The sequence below is a fragment of the Ostrinia nubilalis genome, chromosome 12 (assembly GCF_963855985.1).
Source record: "Ostrinia nubilalis chromosome 12, ilOstNubi1.1, whole genome shotgun sequence".
Taxonomy (NCBI): Eukaryota; Metazoa; Arthropoda; class Insecta; order Lepidoptera; family Crambidae; genus Ostrinia; species Ostrinia nubilalis.
Window position 1 is genome coordinate 12,205,373 of NC_087099.1, and position 12,474 is coordinate 12,217,846.

The 12,474-nt window shown below is 37.4% G+C and overlaps 2 protein-coding genes across 3 annotated transcripts in view; one reads left to right on the plus strand and one right to left on the minus strand.

Annotated features, from left to right (window-relative positions):
- LOC135076954 (vacuolar protein sorting-associated protein 16 homolog) overlaps nucleotides 1-12,474 on the plus strand; it is a 319,963-nt gene that overhangs the window by 248,482 nt on the left and 59,007 nt on the right. The gene's annotated exons all lie outside the window — the stretch shown is intronic.
- Nucleotides 1-12,474, minus strand: part of LOC135076953 (chaoptin) — a 152,933-nt gene that overhangs the window by 114,849 nt on the left and 25,610 nt on the right. Inside the window, exon 2 of one of the 2 annotated variants that reach the window (XM_063971478.1) lies at nucleotides 2,868-2,912. The exons of the other annotated variant lie outside the window; for it this stretch is intronic. The gene's annotated coding sequence lies outside the window, so the exon portion shown is untranslated. The remainder of the gene's footprint in view (nucleotides 1-2,867; nucleotides 2,913-12,474) is intronic. 2 annotated transcript variants of the gene reach the window in all.

Consider the following 12,474-nt stretch of genomic DNA (forward strand, 5'->3'; position numbering starts at 1 on the left):
TAACTTTCAAAAATAGCTCCTGTATAAACCTTACCAAGAGTACCACGGCAACATAAGCATGTTGAAGAATTTAATAACGTTTTGTTTGTCAAATACATTAGTAGCCAGGGCTAGGCTGCTCTGTGTTGTGTGTACGTCATAAAAATAAATTTAATTTCACTTAGAGCACCTGCCCAAAATATCGATAGGTGCTCTAAGTGGAATAGGCCACGTGCTATTCGTGCAGGTGCTATTTGAACGGGTGCCCAAAGTGAAATACGTCCGCCGTGCCACTCCAACCCGTTTGTTTTTCTGCAAAGATATTTCATCAAAGTTCCCTGGTTATACCGTACAGCAAATATCGCCCGTGAAGTGATATTCGCGCAAATACCAGCCGTATTTGAAAACCTTTTAAATGATGAACAGAGGGCAGCCCATTTTGCGTTCGCGTTAAAGGTGCGACGTACGTAATAATTAATTTAAGTAATAATTTAATTCAAACTCAAAAATCTCAAGTTAATCTTAACGACATAATAGTAATAGTGTTAAGTTCGTAGGAAAGAGAAATGTTAGAAATTTAAAGTGTCATAAATCACTGAATTAATAAATCAATAAAGAGCGTAAAATATGTAACATGATATTTTCACTTGTAGTATTTATTTACATTGAATAAGATGGTTCAGTCAAGGAAATGGAGGTGAAAAGAACTTTACAATATACACACAAAAATAGCTCGTGGATATTAAAAAAATAACATGTGGTTCGTGCTCCAATTTTAGCTTCTATTTATTCTGTGCTCTAGGTTTAAATAAGATTTTTTAATTCAAATCATGTTTTCATTATTCAGGATATTTTACGTGTGACTCTTAATAATGAACGAATAGACCATTTTGCGGTAGCTCTTAAAAATACTCGACAGAACTGTTTCAGCTTCAATGTTTATGGCTGAGCGAAGGGGAATAGTTCGTTTGAGGTTTCGGAAATTGAGGGCTCCGGACGTTACAGTTTTTTCCCTTTCTAATTTGGGAAGTTACAGTTTTTTCGCTTCCTAATTTGATGCGAGCGACGTTGGTTAGAGATACAAAGTGAGTGAGCAATTTCGATTGTTTTTTTAGAATTTAAGCTATAAAAAGACTTGAAAAAATGTACACTATAATTTTTATTTTTACACACCTGTTGGGAACCAATGGGTGGACCAACCTCTTTTGAGATTTATCTATGTGTTTATACTTTTTTTTATTATTTTTGTTACCTTTTGTTTTTAAGTTTGAAGTTATGTTTTGATATCCGCCTGGGCATTTTGGAAGAAATACACCTTTATTTAAACCAAAGGATTTTAGTTATTTCCGCCCGCCCGAGCGGCTGTCCACCGTAACACCAACAAATTCTTTATTGCTTCGAGTTCGTATAGAATGATCATAAAGCCTGTCTGTAAACTTATTTATATGGTCAATTTACTCTACAAAATTATTAATTTTACATCAAATTCTCCTACATAAACTCCGTCAACTTGTTTTAAATGGTCCATATACACAGATATTATCGCTGTATCACAGACGCAAGTGGCAAATGAAAATCAACATTTATTGGGAGACATACACACGTATAGGTACTGTGGTAGAGTTAAGCAAACCCGCGCGACTCGGTCACTCGGTTTGTGTAACCAGTTGGATTCTGTTGGATTAGGGTTACCATACTTTGAAACTGAAATTAGATGGGATTTAAAAAGTCCTCATTTCGATGGTACGAGTAGGTAGATACTCGATTGGGGGAGGCCTATGTTTAGCAGTGGACGTCCTGTCCTGTGGCTGCAATGATGATGATGATGATGATGATGAGTAGGTACTCAGTTCTTAATATAAATTGCTTACTCGAATAAAGAATAATGTCAGTGTCATTCATTTATTATTTTAGCAATTCTTTCATGCCATAGTAATGCTGAAAATAAAAAAGGACGAATTTCTTTTACTGCGGTTAGTTGCCTTCAAAAAGCAGTTATTTCTTGAATCAATATTCGTACAAATTCTACATACCTACTCGTACTCGTACTTGCAAATATCGTTTTGACAGTTTAAAAGAAGTATGCCAAGTACAACTAATTGATTAATGGCGTCTTCATGCCCATTGCAAAAAGCTCGACGGACAGTAAGAACGGGCTAAGGGCCGTTACCGTAATACAAGTCTTAACGGGTCTCGAGGCATGGCAAGCCTACATCTGCAGTAATTGCTCAAACCGCAGGCAGGGGCTCTACTCTGTAATACTTTTACCGTATCTTCTTCTCCGTCTATCACTTTCGCTCATAACCGCGCTCTGTGATGAGTAAAAGAGATGGATAGAATCGAATACATGAAAATGTTTGTACATAGTAGGGCCTCAAGGCGGTAGAGGCCCTACTCTGTTAAACTTTTCCGTGTCTTCTTCTCTGTCTATCACTTTCACCCATGGCTGCGCACAATGACGAGTAAAAGAGATGAATACAATCGAAAATATGAACATTTTAGTTCAAAGTAGGGCCTCAGAAACTCCCTCGTTCAAGTTTACTGAACGATTGTATTTCGAAGCGTTTAAGAGACGGTCCACTGCCCATATTGTTCTGTCGACTTCTACTTGTTGTAACATTCGTTTTCTACCGTGAACCGATACGTGAGCGTGGTCAACCGCAGATGATGGAGAAATTCGATTTGCTTACAATGTCTACTATTGCGTGAAAGTTTTAGGGCCTAGACAACGGCTAATAAAAGACATCACGAAGGATTTAATCAAGTAAAATACGTCTTTATGTCCATACAACCACTAAGCCTATGTGCACAAAGAAAGCTCAAGTTGCAATTTGTTGACAAATCCTGTCCATATAACGTTTTCAACTGATTTAATTTTTTATACTTACCTACCATGACACCACAACTCCACTCTTACTACTTTTCGCTCATACCTGTCAACAAAAGAAATTTCTATTAATATGATATCCCTCATGAAAAGATATAATCCTTTGTATTTATAGTTTGTCCCCACGTGGCGGAAGAGCAATCTTTGCGATGAATCCACGTGCCTTGAAAAGGTCCTGAATATTATTTAATCAGAGCACAATTCGTTACGGGACATGACAACAACAGGCTTTATCCGTGGGGCCAAGCAACCACGACCCTTGTCAATACCGAAATACCTTACGAAAGGCGCAATCATCTCCCGAGTTTTAATATTCAAAATAGACTGAGTCCCGAATATGCGGCCTTATCCCACACAATCGGATCTAACTGTATTACACGGCTCCGATATTTTCCCCCGGATTTATTGCCCCAAACCAGGGATTTACAGCTTTGACCGGAATGCTTACCCACAGCATTTTGTTAGCTTTTTATTGGCAATTCGTTACCTTGTGTATCTTTTGGGGACCCGCGATTGCGTCGCAAATCGTCGGAGCCCGCATCGTGCATTATGGAGAGTGGGAAAGCATAGGGACTCGAATGATGATGGCTTCGGTCTTGACCGCTGAGCGATTCTATGTCAGTACATTTGAGGAAAATGAGTCTAGATGTTGACATTACGATAGATATTTAATTTTATGGTAATCTTTACGCCAGACCGTATGAATACAAGTCTTAAATGACGTTTTATTTTTGTTTTTCAAAAGATTTATTATATTTACCGCATTAAACTGGCTCTTACTTATTTCGTAAAGAGTAGCAGAATCTACCGCACTATCTGCAGGAGGTCTTCATGACATTAGTGATTTAAGTAGTGAGTGATACTTGTTTACATGTTTCTCTGTATGTGACTTTTGACCTTCCAGAAAAGTTCGAACCCGCAGCGTGCATTATGGAGAGGTAAAGGGACTCGAATGATGATAGCTTCGGTCTTGATCGTGACCGCTGAGCGATTCGAGCGGGCACTGTCAATACATTTGGGGAAAATGAGTCCAGATGTCGATGTTACAAGAAAATGTTATGTTAATTCTTATGACAGACCCGAACTACCAATAGGTAGTATAATAGGTCCAGACTTTTTATGTCACACCGGCCACTAAGGAGAAAAATACTCGTACAAGTTATAGCTAACGATTGTCTTTTTCAGAAGGTTATTTGTCACATCGAACTGATCCTTTCTTCGTGTGATATAGTATGTATGATGGTGGTAGTAACATTATCTACAGTCCTGCAGTTCGTCCTGATGAGAAGACGAGGTCATAATCGCACTTTATCTAATGAAATCTCACCTAAAAGCCATAGAGTCCCCATCAACCCCAAGCTATGCAATATCATACACGTTATGAGAGTTGGCACCACCCCAAAGCGATGTAGACGAGCCAATTATTTAGGGACTTTATAACCAAATGAACATTATCTTATACCTAATCGCCAGTAATGATGCGATTGTGGCCTCATCAGTGCCAACTTATGGATATTTATTCATAGAATGAGATATTGAAGCTTATTTTAAAATTTTAGGCTTCTCTCCTCGATACCGCCTCGCGACCCGGCTTTTACGTGTTATACGTACCGACTTCCGAAGTACAGAAACATATTTTACTTCCTTTCAGAAAATCAAGCTGATACCTTGTCCGACTTTTATTTGGGCAAGGTTCTAATTTGTATGAAAAATCAATCGGTGCAATGTGCGCACTTCCATAGATGCCCATACTTACTGATTAACTGCCCGACTAAACTATCGGCCGACAAAAAGTTGGTGGTCTGCGGAATGCAGGTCTAGACGCAGCCTAGGCTTAGCCTGCAATATCCAAATCAAAATATTATCCATGACACAAAATTACTTTTTATTTTTATAACCCACCTGGGAATCGATCCCAGACCCCCAAATTTCAACCACACCAATCACGGTATTGTGCTAAAGGAAAGTTATACTGTGACCAAAAAGCCTGCCTCATTAAACTCAAAGAAATTATAATGGCTCTTGCTCAGGTATTTATACTTTCCAGGGCGAGGGCGACAGGGTCTTGAACCGGTCGAGGCGTGGATGTATCATTATACTCACTATACTCGTACCTTACAGGAAGGTCAAGTATTTAACCTTTAACCCTATTTAAGATTACTTGGTTAACCGACTTGAAATAAAGAGAAGATTCTCAATTCATTTGTATGTTTTTAATGTTTACTTGAGTAAGAGAAGGCCCAGGTTTAAAGATCCTGAACTGAGTATCTAACAAAGAAAGGTTGCTGGTTGCCAGTGACTTTATCTGTCAGATATCTCTATAGCAAAACCGAAAGCTGTAACCTCATGGCTTATAACAAGATACGAAACAGGCCATAAATGTGAGATGATGATTTCTACAACCATTAGTAATCAAGTAGATAACACTTAAAGAAATTTCTAGTTCTACGTGTTAGCAGGAACTAAAAATTTCAAATACATTACTCAAATCAAAAAATAAGTATTATCCTTCACAATTGAGGTACACAAATACAATAGAAATTAAGCCAAGGATTTCTAACAAAGTGCGAGGGACTGGTGCCTGAAATGAGTTTCAAAAGAGAAACCTGTGCTACGGGTCTATATAACATAATAGACGTGCATCATAATTTACCTACATATTAACAGATTAACAGAGACGACTGAAGTGTGAATGTGTCTGACGTGTGTGTATTACGATTGAATATTTAATGTGTGACATTCTAATTAATAGGTACAACACTGCGTTACCTGTTACATTCGACGGTCGTGTTTTCCTGATCGTATTAATTAATTCTAGGTCACTTCACTAATCCACTTACAATGCTAATCAGTTCCTACATATACATTGACATCGACTACAAACAATATTCTATGAATTTAAAATCGAATCAAATCAAGTTTTATTTAAAAAATAATTATAAATCACAAAAGCTTAAGGTGCTAAAGGTATTACTCGTACAAGCAACAATAAATGAAAAGAAGATTCTTTGTGACTTACACCCGTATTCACAAACATTACTATAAGGTCTCACGAATGCGCGCGGACGCACAGGGTGACACACAAACCAATCATAGAGCTCTGTTCAATGCTGTGCGTTCGATTTGCTGCTTCACTTAAGCAAGCATCGTTTGTGAATACGGGCGTTAAATAATCTCCCCTCTACAATACATTTACAATACTATACATATAAGTACAATACCACAACAACGCTTATTACTGGTATAAAGATGAATAGACCCGAATAGTAATTAAGTAAGTACCTACTAACCTGTCAAACCCAAAACAATGAGTTGTAATTACTACAATAGGAACCGCGGGAGATGTAGTCCTAATAAATTAATCTTATACGCGTAGTCTCTACTCAATATGATTTTTTAATTTCATCACGAGAAACGCAACTTCTACTTCTTCTTCGATTACTTACAAAGAGTATAGTTTATACCTGGAGTAGGTACGTACGCACCTGGTGACTTTTTCTATCAAATCAATATCTTTGTAGCTCCAAATTAAACAGATCCATTTCAGAGTTACCGTTGAACTTTACGATATTCAGCGAAAAAAGAAAAATCCCGCGACTTTGTCGAGGCAAACCATTTTTGCGGAGATTGATGGATATTTTCAATGCCCCAAGGATTCAATACGTTACGTTATTGGACTGTAAGAATACTCGGTTACAATAAACTTTTGAAAACATACCCATTTAGGGGAGCGACAGATTTCAGGAGGCTTTCGTCGGCTCTATAATACGTTACAGTAAGGGAAAATGAATTTCTTATGAAAACGAAACAAATTATACAGAGTTATGTTATTATGAAAGGCATTTCCTTATTTGATTCGCGGAACGCTGCTCAAATATGAAAATATCAGAGTTCTTAATAGCTAAGTAGATGGATAAACATACTTTTCTATGAAAATGTACGAATGATCTCGCTCATTAATTTTTCGCATTTTTTGCCCTTTAAGGGATTCGAACCTTGCGTCTTTTACCCGGTATTATGATTTGTAGATACCAGGAAGCTGACGTCATACGTAAATAAATATCTCCTATTGATTTTTTTTTGATACTTCGTCGTATTTCGTTCGTTCGTTCGTTTCAGCCAAATGACATCCACTGCTGGACCAAGGCCTCCCCCAAGGTTTTCCACAATGAACGGTCCTGCGCTGCCCGCATCCAGGCTCTTCCCGCGACCTTTACCAGTCGGTCCACCTAATAGTAGGAGGCCTGCCCACGTTACGTCTTCCAGCCCGTGGTCGCCACTCGAGAACTTTCCTGCCCCAACGGCCATCGTCTTTACGAGCTATGTGCCCCGTCCACTGCCACTTGATTTTAGCAATTCTGCGAGCTATGCGGTTACTTTGGTTCTCCTGTGGATCTCCTCATTTCTGATTCGATCACGCAGGGAAACTTCGAGCATAGCCCGTTCCATCGCCCTTTGGGTGACCTTGAGCCTTCTTATGATTCCCATAGTAAGCGACCACGTTTCAGATCCATATACCATCGCTGGCAACACACACTGGTCAAAGACTTTTGACTTGAGACACTGCGGTATTTCGGACGTGAGTATATCGCGGGGCTTCCCGAACGCTGCCCATCCGAGTTGGATTCGACGATTGCGTATTTACCTACTAGGTACAAACAACTTCCTTTTGATCACGAAATATTTTATACGCGTTTATTTTCATCACAGCTACATAGGAGGTACTTATTTTCCCCTGAAAATGATAGTCTACATGCAAAAAAGAGAAACGACTCCGCCATAACAATGATGGATAAAGTATGTATAACGTAATTTATGGTAACCGCTCCGCAGATCCTAGGCAGAATATTATTCTCATGGAGTATATCCAATTGTACCTTTTATTATGTCGCCTAAAAATATTCACACGAACCAACTTCGCAGTGTGAACGCCCTGTTGATGGCCGTAACATAACTTTTAGTTTGCTATAGGTACTTTGTCTGCCACGTAAAAACACCAGTCGCAAGAAATAGTGGAGGGATAACAATTCTTACGAAAATAATAGTCTTTCTGTCTGTTTAATCTATTCGAATCGAGGAGAAGATTAGAGACAGGGAAGAAAAATAGAGAATTAAGATTTTGATTGCTGGAGATTTGCAAAGTGCGCAATACAAATAACAGTGCTTTTGAATAACTTTACGAATCCAGCGTATACAAGTATATTTCCAGTTATACTTCTCTCAAAATCATAGAATTAGTACTGAATAAATAAAAGTAGTATTCGTCACAGAACATAGAGAGGTATTCATCACCTACTCGAACTATGAAGCGTTTGCACACGTTCGTTTCAGCCAGCCAAATGACGTCCACTGCTGGACAAAGGCCTCCCCCAAGGTTTTTCACAATGAACGGTGCTGCGCTGCCCGCATCCAGGCTCTTCCGCGACCTTTACCAGATCGTCCGTCCACCTAATTGCACGTTTGCCCACATCTAAAAATATTATTAGCGAGCTAATTTCATCAATTCTTCAGTAACCAACATTGGTGCACTTACGTTAGAATGTATCTGTTTTATACTCAGTATGTGATTGCAGTAAAAGTAGTGCAAAATAGCGTAATCTACAAAAACTAGCTATAAAAATAAAGCTAAAATTTTACAACACTTTTGAACTTAACATTTTATGTTCTGTGTCTGGCTGTAACTTGAAAATTCTAAATGTTAAATTAGGATTTTCACTCGAAAGAATTTATCTCAAATCGTATCGTCGAGTTTGCAAGCATATTTTTCCAAGAAGGTAAGTGTTGCATTTCTGAAAAAAAAAACTATAAAAATATGGAAAAGTTTTTCTGTTGATAAATTATCAAAAATCAAGTCATGCCGTGATCTAATGATCAAGAGGTCTCCTAGATAAAAAACCTGATAAAAAATCTTTTTTTCTTTTTTTCTTCTTTCTTACTTCTTTCTTTATTATATACCACGCTATCTCGTCTCTAACTGTAGAGTTTGCACTGTGTGTATAACACAAAACATCCAGACAAAGATATTATATTATTGCAGGCACATGTTTGTACCTATTGTATTGTGGTAGGATTGAAGATTGAAGTCCGATACCTGAACCACCAAAACAGGGGCCGACTACACCTAACTAAAAAAAAGACTCTTATGTCATTTGAATTCTGAATGAGGTACGTTAAGATGATCTGGATCACTTAATTTTATTCAAAACTTTATAGTAACTTCAATAAATGTACAAAAGGCAGGTGAACCTTTGAAACCAACAGAATATAAACGGATATAATAACCCGATTTATGAAATATGTCAGGTTCTCGTTAGTTAGGTGATCCATTATGGAATTAATTAGTTATTACTTATCATTATGGAATTAAACATTTTGTTATCATTGTGATCGAGTGCAGTCAGTTGAGTCACGAATACGGAACGAACCAATATTTTATTTTATTTTTAACTGCGAATATTGTAGATCTTAATCAAACTATTTGACCGAATGAATAAACAATGTAGATAATGATTAAAATACACGCACTTTGTGATTGTTTATTGTTTAAGTTAGATTACGATATTTTAAAGTTTGAATGCAACCAGCCTTTTGCCCTTGCTACACTATCTTTGTTAATTTTGCACAAATAAATACAAAAAGAATGAATTATTTTTTAACCAGCAAGGTCCAACCAAAAAACCAAAAGTTACATTGTTAGTATGTTCAATGTTAGTCTACTACACTAATATTATAAAGAGGAAAACTTTGTTTGTTTGGTTGTACTTAATGAATAGGCTCAAAAACTACTGGACCGTTTTTAAAAATTATTTTACCATTCGAAAGCTACATTATCCAGGGTAACATAGGCTACATTTTATTTTAGAAAAAATGTGTAGTCCACGCGGGCGAAGCCGCGGGCGGAAAGCTAGTCATTTATAAAAACTAAAATTCTTTCTCTATCACATTTTTTTTAAGTCTGGGAATCCGTAAATCTGGCAATCTACTTCAAAACTGACTATGACATATACCAAAGTTAAAAACGTAAACAAATAAATGATTGTTATGTTATTCCACTTGCCGCTACGCCCAGCTTTGGTGAAAACCGGGCCTATACTATTAGATCCTACCCAACTAGTGAGAGCTATGACCCATGGTTTCCTTCCCACTTCACAAACAGGTCAATGTGATCCGAAACAAATTACTACTCAGCAAAGGAGTCGGTCACAACTTTTTGCTTGGACAACTTTAGCGTTTGATCTCAAGGGGTTCTACTTTGCAAACCAATTTCGACAAATCAACATTATCTGTCTCTGTCTTAACGTGAACATTTTGATATAAATGAAAGAGATAAAGCCAAGTTATCGATATACTTTTGCGGAGTATAGCAGCTGACCTTGTTCTAAGTTCGCCGCTCTCTCAGTGCGTATAGTTATTTGATTTGGAGAAGTGGGACAATCGGTTTGAACGATAGACGAACGACTACTAGAGCCTAGACTAAAGTAAAGTTGTCTGAGCGATATTTCTCAAGAGAACCTTTATTGCTAAACCTTTGTACTTTCTATTTCTGAGTCTAGACTGTCCTTTAGAGAACAGCTGCCTGACAGCTTTATGTCGTAAATTTCGTAGAAATTATCTTCAATTTAACTTAAATCTCTTATTAGTTAATTCGTTTAAGGATCAATAACAACCGGTCATCAAAAAAATTATTCGGAAAAGTGGAGGACGCATCCCGTAGCGAACATTCTACAATGCAGAATTTAGTAATAGTCAAGCTCTTTCAACTGCCAGAAAATCGAAATTTGACTGTCCTTTCAAAATGCGAACCAATCTCCTAAATGATAAACTTCATCACAAAAAATTTTGCATTCCATTTACTCCTGTCGAACCTTTTTAAAGCTCTCAACTTCGATCTTGGAGTGGAATTTCGACTGCGATGTTTTCAGTCTACTCTCGGTTCATTTTGAAGGCGCTCGATCTATCAAAGTCCGGTCGTCTGTCGGCTCCGATGCCTCTTAGAGTCGCTTTCAAGGGGATTACAACGAAGATGAGTGCAGTAAGCACGTTATAATAGACTAAGGTGAGCAATAAGATTGTTCTTGTTCCTGAAAAAATAAAAGATAGAGATTAATGGTCCAGCATTGGACTATAACGGGCTATTATGATGATGATGAAGAAATGAGCAGCTTTTGCAGTGCAATTAATCTTGTGTCGTCGTGCGTCACATGCACAATATTGTTGGATACCCACGTATCCAACAATATTGTGCATGTGACGAAGACATGGAGGGCATCATCATTAGATTTGTAGCAGTCTTCGTAGTCATCTACCAGGGATACATTTACTCTTCAAATCACGAAATGCTTACAACCTTATAATTTTCCCCAAAATATCTACTTTCCCTTCTGTACCTTTCTATTTTGTGAGCCATAGAACTCTCACAGCAAAGCTTTGAGTAGACGTCAATAGTAAGATTTTATGTCAATAATTATTTACCCATTTCATTTCATTATTAAAGACTTTTACAGTAGTGCAAAGAAACAGGAAATGTCCCATGTACTTTGAATAAAGATCAATTCAATTAATGTACGAGTAAAAATCTTTTTCAACCCTTAGAACATTTTGCTGCCTCTTCTCTCTCAAGTTTTAGCAAGAGGATCGATTTGTTGCAAAATTTCCAACAGCAAAATAGAGAAACTATACGTTAGATTCGAACCACAAGCATTCGGAATCGCGATTGTTGGAAGTTGTTGAAGCGACGTATTGAATCCGGGACCATTTAATTTTGTTAGAGGGTCCGTAAAATTCCGGATCCTTTACGGATTACATTATTTAAAATAGATATGCTAACAGTGGCATCTAATTGAGACCAATGCGAGTACATGGGCTCTTCTAAAAAATAATTTAATTTTATAGGGTTCGTTGCATGACATCGAAAGTTCTTCAGCTACTTTGCCCTATCCCGTTAAGCGGGGTTGGCTTTCCCAATGCGCCACCATTTGATTCTATCTTGAACGTCTTGTTTGTAGAGTCCTAATACTTTCATCTCCTTTTGGACATTCATCATACAGGTGGTTTGAGGTCTTCATTACATCGACAGTTGCTTCATCGAATTTCATGATAAAACTGTCGTAAAACCACATTTCATTCTATTTAATTCCAAATCTAGTCCCCTTTAAAATATTATTTTTCAAAAACCTGACTACATTCCGTTGTAAAAAATTCTTTGCTACCTAAGAGCTTCATGTTTCGAATTTTGCCCATTTTTCTTGCTTTCCAAGAACTCGCTTACACGAAATATTTTTTGCATGAAAAGAAATACTTTTTATGGGCACACTTTAAAAACATAGAACGTACAAAATGATGAATGGGTGTTTTATGCTACTTGTTATTCAGGCAACTCAATAGCAACAGCTAATAGTTTATGGATCAATAAAAAAGACTAGTGGCATTTAGCTAATAGTGGGTGGGTAATAATTTTGGAAGAATACAGGGTGGAATTTTGAAATGCCACCCGGAGGGAAAGTACTCTTAATATTGCAGATAGAAAATTTTACTCAAAGAAAACATTCCTTTATTTTTGAAAAGAAATAGAACTGCATTCAAAGATTTCCAAAAATTTGCTTGCCACA